The sequence below is a fragment of the Pongo abelii genome, chromosome 11, assembly GCF_028885655.2.
Source record: "Pongo abelii isolate AG06213 chromosome 11, NHGRI_mPonAbe1-v2.0_pri, whole genome shotgun sequence".
Lineage (NCBI taxonomy): Eukaryota > Metazoa > Chordata > Mammalia > Primates > Hominidae > Pongo > Pongo abelii.
Window position 1 is genome coordinate 131875791 of NC_071996.2, and position 11931 is coordinate 131887721.

The 11931-nt window shown below is 38.2% G+C and overlaps 1 pseudogene; it reads right to left on the minus strand.

The window, feature by feature from the left end:
• Positions 1-10527: 10527 nt before the first annotated feature.
• LOC100448863 (vacuolar-sorting protein SNF8-like) lies at positions 10528-11636 on the minus strand (annotated as a pseudogene).
• Between the last annotated feature and the right edge of the window lie 295 nt (positions 11637-11931).

Consider the following 11931-nt stretch of genomic DNA (forward strand, 5'->3'; position numbering starts at 1 on the left):
CCTTCTTGATACTAGCTTAATGGGAAATTACAACAAATGGAAACAATCAAGAGTACTGAGGACTTAGACCCTTCAAGAATGTAGTTTTAGACAACTCCAGCTAGTGAAAACTCAAACCAGCTGAGTTTCTGACTGAACTATCATAGTTGTACCCAAATTTTCACATATCTCTAACTTCTCAAAGTCCTCTTCAACTTACAGTCCTTTGTAACATGTATTATATCTTTAAGCATTTCTTTGAACATTCCCTTTACCATATTCCTGTAATTAAAATGTGGCAATTCCTTAAGGACACTGTTTGGTGGACAGTTCTTTTAAGAAATGTTTGTTTTCTCCTCATGACACAATTTCCAGAGATTCTAGAGATGCTGTAGATAAGCTATTCATTCCACACTGCTATTTCTAATACCTTTTCTCCTTCCTACACAAAACAATACATAAATATGTAAAAAAAATTTCAAAAGATAATTCTTTTGAAATAAATGGCATAATACATGCTACTCTCACTTATAGTAGTGGTCTACCAATATCACAGTGTTTTCTTCTCATTCATTGATGATTCAAGTACCCGGTCTCACTGTTCTTCACACTACTAATCTTATACATTCATATAAATGAATTATCCAACACATTAGCCTAGATCCAGCTTCAATCATATTTTTATACAGTCATACTTTGACCTTTTATTATCATTCTAAAATCTCTATTTTTAAGTATCTTACTCTCTTTACCATATCCAATCTTTTGCTTACCCCATGAATTCTATTTGAACCATTCTTTGACCCATTGAACTTCCAATCCACTGACTCCTTAACTTTTCTCACTGGCCATAACTCTCCACGTATCCATGCTTCATTCATGAAAAAAAAAAACAAATTATTCTCAATTCCCTTGCCACACTCTACCTTCATATTATGCAAGTAGCAAAATCTTCACCCTGAATAAATTTGACTCTGACTATTTTGCTGGTGATACTCTCCAGCCTATAGAAGAAGAGAAGCCATTCACAGAAATGCAGAAGAAGCTTCAGGAAGATAGAAGAAAAACCTGGAGACTAGATTCCAAGAAAAGAACTTTCCATGATTTTGTGTCTCTAATTGAACCTTTCAGTAACACTACTTCTGGAAAGTTCCTCCTAAAGAAAATGCTGCAAGCGATCAATTGTATCTAATTCTGAAAATTTGAGAACAATGAATCATGAGAATTAACCATTTGGTTAGTTCTTCCTCTGTAGCCCAGTTCTTTATGTTGCCACAATTGTGAATTTTTGCCATGCCAACCTGGGAAGGATGGTTCTGCCCTGTCTAATGCCTTTCCTTTAATAGTAGAGTCATCTTGGAAAGTATAAGTTCAATCTTCGACAGAGTGAGGATAAGGGAGGGAGGGGGTCAAAGTGAGGTGGCAGAAGTTCAGGCACTTGCACAAATGAGGTGCTAAAGAGGTCCTGGGGCCATGCATGGTGGCTCACGCCTGTAATCCCAGCACTTTGGGAGGCTGAGGCGGGTGGATCACCTGAGGTCAGGAGTTCACGACCAGCCTGGCTAAAATGGTGAAACCCTGTCTCTACTAAAAATACAAAAATTAGCCGGGCATGGTGGCAGGCACCTGTAATCCCAGCTACTTGGGAGGCTGAGGCAGGAGAATGAATTGCTTGAACCCGGGAGGTGGAGGTTGCAGTGAGCCGAGATCGCACCATTGCACTCCAGCCTGGGCAACAAGAGAAAAACTCCATCTCAAAAATAAAAAAAAGGTCCTGGGAGAGCTCTTTTAGGGGGATATCAGAAGTTACAAGGGAGCAGATACAATAAATAGAGGGGTTGGAGTTAACACTAAGAAGGGTGAATGAAGTAATGATATGATACTGAGAAAAACCTTAGAATCTGCCTGCTTTAAATTAGTAGCAGTGCCGCCACACTGGAGAGTTATGCTGAACACTGAACTGTGGCTTAGAGATTTGGGATTAATTTTGACTTATTGTTTTATTTAACAAAGTTGTATGGAGAGTATCTAAAATAAAATTCATGTTACTCTCTTAACACTTTATCCTCAGAAAGAACTTAAGAGTTTCACTTTCATTTCCTTCATGTGTTTCTCCCATCAGAGTTATATAATTTAACCAGATGAATTGGTGCTCTGAACATTGAAATCAGCTGGTTGACTTTATTCCCCCCACCATATTAATCAACTGTCATGTGGCTGGTTATCTCAGTAGATAAGAGCTAATGAATCCATGGCATAAGGTTTAATTTTTCTGGGTTTCTGTAGTGAATACCAGATCTCTTCTTCAGGGATAATACACCCATTTCCTCCACTGCCAACCACTGTGAACATCAGTTGCTGACCATATCTCTGTCCCTCACTGGACTTAGCCTCAGCCACAAGGTCTACTTGACCAGGGCTATACACTCTTTCAAGGGTGGCTTGCTGCTAATGACTGGTGCAAAGATACAAAAGTCTGGCCACATTTTCTTAGTTTGAGACAACATGGAAAGGCTATCCCAGCTCTGGAGTTCTCTAGCCATAGAATTGGCTAAAGCCTTCATTGCAGCAACAGTGCAGGTGAGCTTCCCCTTCTGCCCAGTCCTGCCTTCCTCCTTCCTTAGACATGTCGTTTGGAATCAACTACCAGTAATACACAGGCACACAGTTCTTGTCTGAGTCTGTTTCCAGGAAACCCAGTTGAAGGCAAGAGACAGGAACTGACGATTTTTGCTCTGTTCATGGTCAGAAACTGCACCTATAAACACTTGGCTATGTTGCATGAGAAAGCGGAGGAAGATGCAAATCAGTCTTCTCCCATGGATAGATTCCTCTAAGGTCAGGCAAGCCTTTCAGCATATTTCTCAGACGAGAAGAGAAATAACTTCTACTTGCATCAATATCGAGGACATTAAGTATCAGGAATATTTTATTACCACACTGCATTTGTTTTCCTGCAAAGAAGAGTGGAAAAGTAATCTTAAATTGTTGGTGCAGCAAATGCAAATTCAGATTCCAACACCTACTGAAACAGTCTAACATAGAAACAGCAGAAAATAAATGACTATTTTAGATTTCAATCCATATGTTGGGCAAACTAAGAAAAAAGTTGTGAAGTAGTAAATTTAATGTGTAGTAGAGATAAAAGACTGAGAAACTGGAGAGGCTAAATTCAACAGTCCTTTGCTAGCTTTCCAAGGTCCCATCTTTTACTGATATACTTGTTGTTTGGTTGTTCTTATTATTGCTCTCAAGAAATTACTTCTATTTCTCAAATTGTTACACAAAGGAATGTTCTTTTGGAGCAATGAAGGGCAGATTGTCTGGCATGAGGTCATTGCTTTGTGGTTTTGAGGGTCACTCATATAAGGTAGGGAATGCTATAAGCATCGTTGTACTGAGGAATTCCACCTTATGCACAATCTTGTTGGTTTGTCTTCAGCAGATATTTACTCATGATTCAGACCTATATGCAGTTAACTAGGAGATCAAAACATTTTCCTGAGCCAGGGAACAAGATAAAATTTCGGGTCTAGTTTCTTACCGGTAGTACAATTCAAATTACTGGAGCCATGTTAGCTATTTCACAAAAGTCTTCTCATGTTTTCTTACAATAATCTATTCTCAGATAAGTGCTAAGAGCCTGATTGCATAGTTAATGAGTCTTGAGATTATGAAATGTAACTCAATAGAGGCATTCTAGTAAGTGTGGAACCAGAATTTGAACTCAGGTCCAGTGGACTCCAGAAGTAATTTTATGATCCATACTCACAAAATGTGAATTTCTTTCCTTGCCATAGAGTTTGTATTTTGTTTTATGAGCAATAGAGAGGTCTTAAGTTTTTGGAATGGGACAGTAAAGCAATCACTGTGGTAATTGATGATGACTCATTCCCCAAATAGGTACTTGGCTGGGGGCTGGAAAAAGATTGTGAAATTTATTGTAGTTGTTCACATGGGAGGTTAAAAAGGCTCTGACTGCCATGGTACTGGCAATGGAGAAAACAGGATGGATGTGAAAGGTATTTCAGAGTGACAATGAGACTCAACCGATTGCATAGTAAGACAGAGAACAGGGAGTTATGTTGATGGCATTGAGTCAAACAGAAATGGTGAATACAATGATTGATAAATCTATTGTTCTTACATTTTGATTTTGAGATGCTTTGTTGACTTCCAGGTGGAAATCATTACTAACCAGTTGGAAATTCACGGTGGGAGCAATAAGTCAGTCTCTATAAACAACACTAGACTCATTATTTATTTCTTTAGAGACAGGGTCTGGCTCTGTCACCCAGGCTGGAGTGCAGTGGTGTGATCTTGGTTCCCTGCAACCTCTGCCTCTAGGGCTCAAGTGATCCTCACACCTCAGCCTCCCAAGTAGCTGGGACTACAGGTGCATGCTACCACACCCAGCTAATTTTTGTATTTTTGTAGAGATAGGATTTTGCTATGTTGCCCAGGCTGTTCTTGAACTCCTGAGCTCAAGCATATTTGCCCACCTCAGCCTTCCAAAGTGCTGGGATTACAGGCGTTTGCCACTGTACTCGGTCGACTCTATTTATTTCTGTAAAAAGAATTAACTTTAAAATATAACAATTAATTGACACCTTGCTTGGTTAAATTTAATCACACAGGATATATAAAGTCTGTTAATGATCTGGTAAACAATTGAACAATCATCTAGGCAATTAGATGGCACAGATTTGAATAACATAACAATGTCACCAGAAGTCTCTGAAGTCTCATGCGGAAAACTGGACTTGAGACTATTAGAGACAAAATGGTCATATTTTTCTGACAAAGGAGAGAGGTCTTAAATAAAATAAATATTTTAAAAATAAAAAATGTGATATTTATTGTTCTTAGCTTAGTTGTCAAAAGCTATATTTTATATATGTACATATAAAAAAGTAGATTTCCCATATAGAACTTTACAATTCTGGATTTCCTTCCAAAGAATTGGAATATGTGGATATATTGGGCAAAAATGTTTTACTTAGCTGTGCCTGAGGAAAGGGGTTCTGGTTAGAGGGGCATGAACTCTGCACTTTACTATAGTCTGCATCTCTTCCTATCATTAAACCTCTCTGCTTCAAATTTTTTTATTTTTATTTTTGACTTATTAGTTCTTGTTCCCTTTAGGTATTCACATTTAAGATTACAGACTTACGATGAGGATAAGATGTTCTAGTTGATTAAATCCTATGAATCATGCTTACATGAAGATACATACGAATTATTAAAGACCTTGGCTAGTGGAAATACTTTATTATATGAATACACTGGAGTGAAAATATACATACACATATTTGACAACTTGATAATCTAATTACTATAACTTAGGCCATAAAAAATCAAGAAATATGTCTGTAATTGTAGTTAGTACATCACTAACACATGGGAAAATGCAATTATTTTAACATTTACTGCCTAAATAATGAGGAGTAATAGTTTCATCTGGCTTGATGACAGTAGGCTTGAGTTTAATTATAGGTTGTACTTCCCAAATATTTTAAAAATCACAGCAGTTTGGCTGGGTGCAGTGGCTCACTCCCATAGTCCCAGCACTTTGGGAGGCAGAGTTAGGTGGATCACTTGCACCCAGAAGTTCAAAACCATCCTGGAAAACATGGCAAAACCTAGTCTTTACCAAAACCATAAGAAATACAAAAATACAAAAATTATCGGGCACGGTGGTTCATGCCTGTAGTCCCAGCTACTCGGGAGGCTGAGGTGGGAGAATTGCTTGAGCTCAGGAGGCTGAGACTGCAGGAAGCTGAGATCGCACCACTATACTCCAGCCTGGATAACAGAGCCAGACTCTATCTCAAAAATACAAACAAACAAGAAAACCAAAAAAAACACAGTAGTTTGCTCCTTGATGGCCAAGTGTTAAATCCTAGTTATAGTTTGCCAAGCCTTGATTGCTTTGGGACTAAATCTCCCTAGAAAGCCAGCTCCAGTGAGATGCTTACTTGCCTCCATTTCCATTATGCTGAAGCTTAATTACTTCCAGAGAGCTGTCACCAAGAGTTGCCTTCTATTGATAGCTCTAATGTTGGATCACCTTAACCTCTTCAAGCAGTGTTGGTTCCTCTGACTGTTTTGTCTTTAAACTTCTCCACTCTGTGGGTTTCTTTCTTTCTTTTTTTTTTTTATTGAGATAGAGTTCACATACCATAAAATTCATACTTTTAAAGTGTCCAATTCAGTGTTTTTTAGTATACTCATGAAGTTGTGCAACCATTACAATTAGGCAATTCCAGAACATTTTCATTATCCCCACAATAATCTCCATGTCCATTAATAGTCACAGACCATTCCCTTCTCCCCCAGTCCCTGGAAACCACTAATCTGCTTTCTGTCTCCATGGATTTCCCTATTCTAGACATTTCATATAAATGGAATCATGCAATGTATGGCCTTTCATGTATGGTTCCTTTCACTGAGTATAAAGTTTCAAGGTGCATCCATGCAGTAACATGTATCTTCCTTTCCCCTTCCCCTTCCCCTTTTCCTTCCTTCTTTCCTTTCTTCCTTCCTTCCTCTCTCTCCTTCCTTGCTTCCTCCCTCCCTCCCTCCCTTCCTTCCTTCCTCTCTCTCTCCTTCCTTCCTTCCTTCCTCCTTCCTTCCTTCCTCCCTCTCTCTCTCTCCTTCCATCCTTCCTTCCTTCCTTCTTTCTGTCTTCCTTTCTTTTCTTTCTTTCTTTTACTTTCTTTCTTTCAGATGGAGTTTTGCTCTTGTCACCCAGGCTGGAGTGCAATGATGATCCTGGCTCACTGGCTCACTGGCTCACTGCAGCCTCCACCTCCTGGGTTGAAGCGATTCTCCTGCCTCAGCCTCCCAAGTAGCTGGGATTACAGTGTGCACCACCATGCCCAGCTAATTTTTGTATTCTTAGTAGTGATGAAATTTCACTGTGTTGGCCAGGCTGATCTCAAACTCCTGACCTCAAGGAATCCACCCACCTGAGCCTCCCAGAGTGCTGGGATTATCGGCATGAGACACCGCTCCCAGCCCATACTTCATTTCTTTTTTATGGCCAAGCAATATGATGTTGTATGAATATACCACATTTTGTTTATCTATTCATCTGTTGATGGATGGGTTGTTTCCTTTTTTTAGCTCGTGAGAGCAATGGTGCTATGAACATATGTGTACAAGTTTTAAATCTCTTGGGTACATACATAGAAATGGAATTGCTGGATCATGTGGGAAGTCTATACTTAGCTTTCTGAGGACATGTCAAACTCTTTTTCAAAGTGACTGCACAATTTTACACTCTTACCAGTAATGTAGGAAGGTTTCAATGTCTCCATATCTTCACTAACACTTATTGCATGTCACTTTGATTAAAGCCAGTCCTGTGGACATAAGGTGATATCTCATTGCAGTTTTGATTTGTATTTCCCTAGTGACTAATGATGTTGAGCATCTTTTCATATGCTCATAGGCCATTTGTATATCTTCTTTTGAAAAATATCTATAAGACTCTTTTGCCCACTTTTTAATTGGATCATTTGTCTTTTTATTATGGAATTGTAAGTATTGTTTATATATTTTAGATTCAAGTACTTTATGAGATATATGATTTGCAAATGTTACAAATGTCATTCATTTTGTTGGTTTTATTTTCTTTATAGTATCCTCTGAAGCATAAAACTTAATTTTGACGAAGTGCATTTTATCTGCTTGTTTTTCCCTTGGTTGATTGTGCTTTTAGTGTCATTTTAATAAATCATTTTCTAATCTAAGATCACAAAGATTTGTGCCTCTGTTTTGATTTTGGTTGTTGATCTATTTTGAGGTATTTTTTTCATATGATGCGAGAGAGGTTCAACTTTATTTTTTTGCATATGAATATTCCATTGTCCTTAACACTGTTTGTTGAAAAGACTACTCTTTCTCTATTTGAAAGGCTTGATATCCTTGTAAAAAATCACTCAACCATAGATGTATCAGTTTATTTCTGGACTATCAATTCTATTCTTTTATCTATATGTCTATCCTGTGTAGTACCACATTTTATCATGTGTTCGGAGAATGTTAAAAAGTTTTTAACACTGCGAGTGAGATAGTCTAGATTTCTATTTACAAAAATCAACTAAAATAATTAGATTTTCATAAAAATTGAAAAAGAAGTTGCATTGCAGAACGTATTCCCTCTGAAAGACTTACACTGAGTTTGATGTTTTTATAGCACTATTATAACAAAAATTGGTATGGCCATAACAATAGATGGATAAATACTCTGTATTTAACCTCACGTCTTTGCTTAAAATAAATAAGCAATAAGCCAATTAGATGATAACACCAAATTGTTAGGATGGTGACATCAGCTCATTTGAAATGATAATGCTTGCTTAGTGAGAGAGAGAATATCAAACCATAAGAAACACTGGAAGTGTTGTTAATAAAATAAAAATGTCACAGCATTAATAATTCTGTACTAGGTCAGAAACAATTTGAATATATTTGACATTTAAAATACTTAAATAATGTGGCCTAATGTTTACAGATTAGTTTTATACTTCCAGTGTAAATACTGTGGCTGATTTTAAATTTGTGATATTTAGTTGAAAAGGGGGTAAGAATTGTACCAAATGTGTTAATTATAGTGGAATGATAAGAAACTTTGAATTTTACAGTTCATTTAATTTGTGAGATTTAATTTTTTTAATATTGGGAATTTTTGCTTACATAGTTGAGCTTGAGGAAATTTAATTAAGTTATAAATAAAACTGATTAATTATGGGAGTTTAGTTGGTTTAACTTGAGTTGATAAATATTAAACAAGGACTTTTTTAAAGTAATTAGAAATTTACTAGATTTATAAGTAGAATACTATTTATATAGTATACTTCAAGCTTAAGGCAAATTAAGTTTCAGAATTTGTAACATAAATAAATTGAATAGTCATGTAAAATCTTAATTAACAATCTAATATGCTTTTCTGTGTACAATAAAATGTCACATCTGGTCATACAAAACTTACTCAAATTGAAGTAGTTTATAATGCAAAATTCTACACACACTGAGAAAAAAATAAGTTGTAAAAATCTGCTATATAACAGCTTTTATCACTACAAAAGCAGACTTAGGATAAAGACTGAAAATATTATATCCTTCAATTTTTATTACTAGCACAATAAATATACTGATTTCTATTATATATGAGATATTTTGAATAATCAGTATGTTTCTGCTGTTTTCAAATGTTTCAATGTTAATATTTTTTATTTCTAGAATAGAAATATTTCTATTTAGTATTTTTAAATTAATTCACTCAAAAGCGTTTGTTAAATACTTGAAGAATGTGTGGATTGAAGACAAAAATAACGCAGTCATCCTCAACGTAATATTGAGTTTGACACAGAACAGGAAATTCTTTGGGTGCTGTCATCCCTTTTCAGTAACCACCATAATCCAACTATTACAGAGGGGTTGGTGTTTTTTTCAGGGGTAGAGCAGATTGTGACTTCAACTTGCTTCCTCTATTAACACTATTCGGCACCGTGCTCACCAGGGGAGAAGGATTACTGAATACAGAAGGGCCTGCCGCGCTTTGAGAAATTTAAGACACATTCAACTGAGGCTAAGCCAGAAATCATAATCTAAGTATCTAACAATTGGTTTGGCTTGTGTACTGAAGAATGGGAGCGCATCGAGCTTTGCTGCTAGAGCAGTCCTTGAGGTTTCCTCACTGAGCCAAACATTAACTCTTTGGTTGCTGGATTGTGGGGAGTTTCTGGAGATGTGGAGACATGGCTGGGGTAGCTAGCACTATCGTGCTGTGCTTGCGGGGTTAGGGGCAGATGTTATTTGCCAACGATTACAAAAGTTTTAAAATATGTTAACAAGCTTGATATTATTGTATTCTGGCTGAATATTAGCTATAGATTAAGCTATGTACAACTGCTACAAAGTTCTGCCTGTCTCCTACTTTTAACTAGGAGCCACCATTATATTATAGCAAAGTGAAAAGGCATAAATCTTATTTAGGAAATAATATTGCTCATATTGATTAGCAAAGTGATGCCCTGACCTTAGAAATAATGCTATGATGCTTAAGAGTCTTAGGTTTCATCCCTCCTCTGATCTTGGGCATGTGATTTTTCCAGGAGAACCTCACAAGCTTTGCTTTTAATGGCTCCACTCCCATATATTCAGATGGAGATGCGATTGACACTAAACTCCTTATAATTCAGTATCTCACATCCATTGGGAGTTAGAGCCGCAGAGGCATGTAATCAAGTGTAAGAAATGGCATTGATATAAGGTTAGTGGGTAAAATGGCTATCATCAATTACTATTGTTTCATTTTGAATTTTTAAAATGTATATTGTAAAATTCACATTTTTGATGTAGAGTTTTAACAAAGCATAGTCATGTAACCTCCATGATAATCAAAATACAGAGTAGTTCTTTTTTGAAGGGAGCTTTTATTTTGTTTTGTTTTGTTTTTTAATAAACAAAACTGCCCAGGTTTATTGGCCAATAGGCCTCCCTGCTTCTCCCTGCCTGCTGCTGTGTGCCCTTCCACACTTAGGGGAAGACTTCTATGGCTGCCTCAGCTGTAATCTCCTGGGAGTAGAGGTCGGTGAAGAAAGCTGGCAGCCAGTAGTGGATCTCCCCTGGGGCCTGTAAGTCCAGCCACGCCAGCCCTTCTCTCAGTAGGTGTTCTGGCACTTGCCCCGCTCATTGGGTCTCCCATTTAAGACTGGCTTTGATCTCTCTGACAGTCAATAGCCATTTTTCTCTGCCAGCTGCAGCCCCATGGTGTAATCCATATTGAATTCAGCTGGAACAGACTGAATGAGGTAAGTGCCACTCATGGGGATGATGCTGAAGCCAGTGCCAAGTGCCTTTAGTTTCTTGATGGCCCTGATCAGGTCGTCTTGACTGACATCCTGGGCGAACTTGCCCCTTCCTTTTAACACCTGTTGATGTAGTTCCTCCAGGGTTATCGGACCTCCACTCCAATGCTCAGCACCAGGCACACTTTGATAATGTGGACACCTAGTTCGTAATAAAAATCCCCCACACCCAGCATCTCAGATCAAAATCCTTTTCCAGAGGCCAAAGGCTCCACCCTAAAGGTTGTACACATGTCCTGGAACTACACATGGAACTCAGGATCCTTCCGGATCTCCTGCTTGGGCTTGCTGGCAAATTCCTCCAGGTTGATCTTGAACATGCCCAACTGGTTTGACATCTGGGCTAGCTGGTCCTCAGCCAAGACTGTCCTTTGCTCCTTATACTTGGCCTTGGAAAATTTCTTTTCTTTTCTTTTCTTTTTTTTTTTTTTTTTTTGAGATGGAGTCTTGCTCTGTTGCCCAGGCTGGAGTGCAGTGACACTATCTCGGCTCACTGCAACCTCTGCCTCCCAGGTTCAAGCAATTCTCCCGCCTCAGCCTTCTGAGCAGCTGGAACTACAGGCGTGTGCCACCACGCCTGGCTAATTTTTTGTATTTTTAGTAGAGACGGGGTTTCACCATGTTGGACCATGCTGGTCTCAAACTCCTGACCTCAGGTGATCCACCCGCCTTGGCCTCCCAAAGTGCTAGGATTACAGGCATGAGATGCTGGGCCCAGCTGGCTTTGGCAAATTTCTCTGTGGCGATGGCGCCAGTTCCCACCCCCCGACGGTGCATCCCCACCCTGGGCCCATGTCCCGGGCTCCTCTGCTGCTGGCTCCCCGGAATAGTTCTTTCAAATAAAAAAATTGCCTTGTGCTGTTTCTTTTTTGTCAAATGTTATACGCACTTCTTACCCCTGGAAACCATTGATCTGTTCTTTATCATAAGAGTTTTCACTTTTCCAGGATGTCGTATATATGGAATCATACAGTATGTAACATTTTAAGTCTGTCTTCTTTCACATCTATGTTGTCATGTGTATCAGCAGCTTGTTTATTTTTACTGATGAGCAAAGATGCATTGTATAAAT